This window comes from Melanotaenia boesemani, chromosome 17 (assembly GCF_017639745.1).
Source record: "Melanotaenia boesemani isolate fMelBoe1 chromosome 17, fMelBoe1.pri, whole genome shotgun sequence".
In the NCBI taxonomy this organism is placed as follows: domain Eukaryota; kingdom Metazoa; phylum Chordata; class Actinopteri; order Atheriniformes; family Melanotaeniidae; genus Melanotaenia; species Melanotaenia boesemani.
The window spans coordinates 19,953,575-19,959,778 of NC_055698.1; positions in this window are offsets into that span (position 1 = coordinate 19,953,575).

Here is a 6,204-nt window from a genome sequence, read left to right on the forward strand (position 1 = left end):
TTCATCTTAAAGAGCCATCATGAGTAAGCTTGTATTAAGGCCAAGACCAGGAGAACAGCATAAACTGTTGGTTTACACAAGACTTCATAAACTGAGTCTGTAATATGAGAAAAGTAACTTTAGTGTTGATATTGGCAGAATTAATAATGGAAATGGTTGCCGCCTGCTTGGATTCATCATAAGAGAGAAAATGGCCATATTATTTTACCAAAGTCCAGACAAGCAGCTCTCCAAAACATAAAGCCTTTAGACAAATGAGTCTGTCTTTCCAATGTGTCTGGGAAACCATGTGGAAACAGAAATGGTTTGGGAGGAGACTACACAGACTGGATAGTTTCAACAAAGTCCTCACTCACCTCATTTGACTCTTTATACACTGGCACCGCTGGTTGTACCTGTGTTGTGTGAATATTTGTCAGGTTTCAAGTATGACCTCATCTGTGAATTCCTCACTCACTGTGGAAAATTAGATAAGTATCAAAAGAGCTTAGAGGCAGATTGAATGCGTACAAGCTGCTAAAAAAAACTTATAGATTCAGCAGTTTGTTCATTTCTAGCATAACATACTAAACAGCTAAATGATTTATTAATTGAAAATGATCGGGTAGGTGTGTCCATCTTTAGACTTCTATTGAATTGAAACAGTTGCTATGCTTGCTATAGAGACAGCTTTGAAAGAATTTATTTATTACATAGAAAGTCACTTAATGCTGCCTACATTAACCCAATACCACAAAGATTATTTCCTAGATATGTAAAACCCACACCTTTCCCATTTGTATCAGAAAATGTACCATAGATTTAGACCAAGGTCTCTGCTTTGACTCAGAAAGAAGAGGTCAGCCATCCTGGGCCGTGCTTTTGATAGATGCTGTGAAAAGATAGCTCAAGTCAGATAGAGAAAACAGTGACAGCAAGAATGAACAAGAAGGAAAACAAAGGACTTAGAAAGGTGTTGGCTATCAATGTTGTGGTTCTCAAGATGAGCAAGCAGGGAGAGGCTGAATGACAAGCAATGCATTTTCAGTGCTGTAGACAGTAAATGTTAAAGCCATTATAATATTTTCATTGCGTTCCACCATGCATAATTAAGGTTACTTTTTTTTGAGAACTGCTTTCTGGTTCAAACATGTATGACTGAATTGCCACATTATTAGACGCGCTAAACAGAGCCCTGCATAGCTAACATGGAAAGCAGTTTAATCTGCTGGCAGGGATATGGGTGGGATAAAATTAGCATATTTATAAATTCACACTCACAGAGTGGGGAAATTAAAAAAGAGTTATGCCTTCTGTTATTTTAACCCTTTAACTGGATGCTCTGCATTTTGGTAGGTCAAGTTTTTTAGTGACTCTAATGAATCTTATTACCTGCCTGAAACACTTCTACTCAGTTCGGGTAAGAAATGCGAAAAGTAAGGGCTTGTTAGCCCATTACTGTTTCAAATTCAGACCATTAATAATTAATAATTTCTTTAAAATAAATAAATAGATTCTTATTCTTATTGTCTAAAGGAAAAAAAAAACATAAAAAATGTTCCCATTTTTTTCTTTGTGTGAACATTAAAGGGTTAAGGTCATTAGTATCTGTATTATGAGGAATGCAGATTAGGTTTTAGGGGATTAATCGCTGCTGGAGCTGGAATTTAAAACAGAATTAAAATGTGGGAATATTTCATTAAAGAAATCTATTTTAAACAAGTAGAAAGTCATTTGAAAATATGTAATTGTTTCTGTAGGGACATAAGACAATCCAAATTTTATTTAAATCAATTTATATGATTAAAAAAATAATAAAATGAAACAGAACAGCTATTTTCTCATCCTTATTCCCACTGAGCATCAGTAAGGACTGCGTTTAATTTGTGCCTTAGGGTTGTGCATGCTGGATCACGGTTGTGGTTTCCTCTGGAGGCTTTAATGGTTCAGAAACATTAAATGTTGTTAGCTTTACTTTGCTTTTACTGCTAGGAACACACACACTATGCTAGGTTACTTTCACTGCAGGATTATGTTTATAACATTTAGTCTATGGTTTTGAATAAATAATATTTTTCACTTTTCCCTACTATTGCCATAAATATTCAGCTTTATCCATATCAATAAAATATCCCATTCCCATTTAAACTGATCTTCAGTTCTACATTTATATGTGATGTGTGAGTGGGGCAGACTGTGAGGTACATGAAGTCTCTTTCCTTGCTGGTTAACCACACGTATTGATTTACTGAAGGACCAAGTTAACTCTTTGCCAGATCTCCAGCTGGTGAAGCAACTAGCCTCGTTTTCAGCCACTAGCACAGACAAAAAAAAAAAAATTAGGTGTCATAGATCATATAAATGATTGAGATTACTCTATAGCCTTATTTCTGGTTTGTACAGTAGCATCATGCAGAAAGCATGGCAAGTTTGGATAGCGAGTGGATGAGTGCAGCAGTTTTCCCAGACCCATCCCTCATGAACCAGTTTGCCTTTGCTGCTCTGCATCCAAGAGGGACTAAAAGCAGCCAGTCAGCGGAAACTGGGTTTTGAGGTTTTTACTTTTATGGGAGGAAAGAGAATTCCAAGGCTGGTAGTCTCTTCTGCCATTGTATGGATTTTAGTCTGGGATTGCAGCAAGGTGAAGGGTAATAGTGGTGAAGTGGAACTTATGTATTGCTTCATTTGTCCCAGCTTTTTCCATTTACTCACACACAAGAACAGATTTCTGGGAGCCTTAGGTTTGAAAGAGATTTGAAAGTGTCCCTCTTGTAATTTCTATCTTGTGGTTAGTTTATAGCAATGCTGGTAACCCAGTTAAACCACCGACATGATTCAAGCAGAATTAAGACTACATCAAACTAAACTGCAGGCTGTGCTGCATTTTAGCTGAGTCATATTTGCTCCTCAACCACATGCATTAATGAATCCCACCTGGTGGGGAAGACTGCATGTAACAGCACTAATTTAACCAACAGAATGTGTCTGTTGTTAGTGAGACTAGATTGGAAGTAACATCATTTGTTTTAAATAAGGGTTTCAAGTGAAACTTTCATTGGATAAAATATCATTTGGAAACACAAGGATCAGTTTAAAGCTGAATTTGAGTGCAGCTCTTGACTCATTTGATGATCTAAGCTAAGCTACAATGTAATGATAGTGTCTGATTATAGGCTGCTTCTTTGAAGGTTTCTGGAAAATGTAACTTTAGCTCATGTGCAGGTCTGAGGCATGGCTTCCAAGCATGTTTAACTGTGTTTGGCCAAATTTGGTAAACTCTAAGCGGATTCTTGTATATGACTTCAATATGTTGCAATTCCTTTGGTCAGACTTAATTTCCATGTCTTGTGTTAAGTTTTACTAATTTAAAGAAGGAGTCTTCGGTTCAAAGAGCAAAGCTAAACACCATATAGGCAGTGTAAGATGTTATACAAGATTTTTGCAGATTTAATTAATATAGTCTAAATAAAGATTAAAACAGAAAATATAAATAGCATGTAATTCTGGAAAGTTCAACATTTCAGTCCTGCTGAAAAATTCAAGAAGTCAGCTTTAGAAAAGTGTCTTTGTATTTATATGTGTAAGAAAAATGGATATGGGTTTATATATTAGATTGCTCAACTGGTCAGCATAAAACTTAGGGAATTGATTTATTATGGTCTCTTAGTGTCAGTGACTTTCAAGAGCCAAGGAGTATGTCAGTACACTTACAAGGTACACTAAATAATTTTTTTTTTAACTGCCGTTGACTCCCACTATAGCTGATCTTGGTCTCTGGTCAAAAAATATATACTGTGTCTTTAACGGGCAATAACCCCTGTCAATGTACAGTTGGTACCTGAAAGCACATTGGTGTCTTCAGCACAAGACTGTGTCCCTCATGGTGAATGGGTGAAAGTACTGACAGTGTGCTCATGGCTATCCATCCAGTCACCATGCAAACAGTAGCTCTCCAGTCCTCTCCTGCTCCTCCATGGATCACAATAAGAACCAGTGGTTTAGAAGGTTATTGGTTAATTGGTGACCTTTTCCTGCCATTAAACCATCTCTGAGCAGGACATGTTACATAGATCACAGTAAAATCACCGTACACTGTAAATTTTTTCTGAGAATTTTAAAATATCTTTACTCCTCCTCCTCAACCCTAGTAATGAAGAATAATGTCAGCAGAGTATAATGTTATGCTGCTGCCTTTGCTTAAGTCAATGTGATAGTTGCTGTGATAACTGGCCAAAGCTGGAAACTTCCCCCTTATCCCCATGTGTCCTTTGAGCTTTGACATTTCCATCCTAGACGGGCCTGCTGTTACCTGGGTGTGAGATTCCTCAGGTGATCAGTGCCAACCACTGCTGCTGAGTCACAGGATGTCCACTACAAAGCACCATTCACTCTCTCTGTAGAGAGCACAGTGACACACTTTCCTCACCTCATTCATCTTGTGTGCATCTGTAGTATCATCAGATGAGAAGATGCAGAAAAAAATCCCTGAAAATGCACAAAGCTGCTCAGCATGTGAAAGCTACATGTTCAGCTTAAAATCTAAAGGTCCCTCAAATTTCACACTGAGTGAGATGAGTCCTGACCCCAAGAATGGATCATCAGGGCAGAATCATTGGCTGACATCTGCTCCACATTAGTGTTTTTACAGGGTTGTAAGAGTAAAAAAAAACAGAAAATTTTATTAGCTGAGGTCATTAAGATGTAATTACGCTCTGAACAAGGTGCGTTATTGTTTTATGGTAATAATGAGGCAGCAGTAGCTCAGATACTAGAGCAGGTCATCCAATGACTTTAAGGCTGGCAGTTTGAATCCCACTCCCCCAGTCAATCTGTCGCTGTGTTCTTGGGTAAGACACTTCACCCTCCTTGCTTCCAGTGTCAGCATCACAGGTGAATGAGGATGAATGTTCGGTGTTTGTCAGAAAGGCTGTTGGTGAGAATTGGCTGCCACATTTCTGTCAGTCTGTCCCAGCACAGCTGTGGCTTCACATGTAGTTTACCATCACAAAGTGTGAATAAGGACTGAATGAATACTGGATTCAACGTTGACTTAAAAAGTGCTATAAAAATCTAATCCATTATTATTATTTTGTCACTGTTTTTGGCATTGATAGATAACTGCACTGTTAGAGGAAGAAAAGAGGATGGAGAAAACATGTCAAGCTGGCCAGGAATCAGACTGAAAGTTTAATGTAGTTATGTCTCATGTACCACAACCAGAATACCTACTTGTTCAGTCACTGAAAAGCATTTCCACAGTAACAAACACTCACGCAGTGAACTAGATTTGCTAGTTGTCTTTACTTTTTTCATCATCTCTTGTTTGTGCAAACAGTGGTGCAGCATTTTTGGGCTTTTTAGTGGTCCTCAAAACTCTGTCTGACCTGTGTTCAATTTCACCTGCTTGGTTGAACAAATATAATTCTAGACATGTTGCACATAACTGCCAGCATTTGTAATTAATTTTATTTAAGTCTCATTGTTTTCATGCCGATTAATCCAAGAATAAATGCTTAACATTTTGAGCCTCTTAATTCTAAAACTGATCAACCTCACTGTTACAAATAATAATTGGTTTAGATTTCTGAAAAGACAAAAACAAAACACCAAACTGTTTCTGATTATTATTATTGTTTTAATTATGCTTTGATAAGCCACTTCTTGGGTCTCTGTGGCAATTTCTAAATTATTAGACTGGTAACACCGTTTAGTTTATTGGCCTCACATTAAATGCTGGCATCAACCACAAACTGTTGATTGGTTGTAAATGACAGAGCAGCTGTTGTGGCCTGTCTCCTGCAGGATGACTGCTGAAGTTTTAAAATATTATTTGTTGGCTTTAAAGATTTGTTCGCCACCTGTAAATCAATCATCAGAAGGAAGAGTGTTCAAAAATCCACATTTTTAAAAGAAGGCAAAAACACCAGAGTTTGAGTAGAATTGACAATTCTTTGTTAAGCCAGTAATAAGACAACAATACATATCTTCTCGAGAAGGAGGCCTGTTAGCCTTAGCATCTGGTCCACTAATACACAGAAGTGTCGGGAACCTTCGGTTCAGCCAAAAGACCCGCCTACCTAAGTTACCCTCCTCATTTATACTGATACAATGCATTGTGGCTATGTGCATGCATGTAGTGCGCATTCATGTGAATGTGTATTTTGCAAGGTGGTCCCTCCTTCTTCCGTCACTTTTCTTCCCAGGCTGTTTTCTTCTTTCCCACAG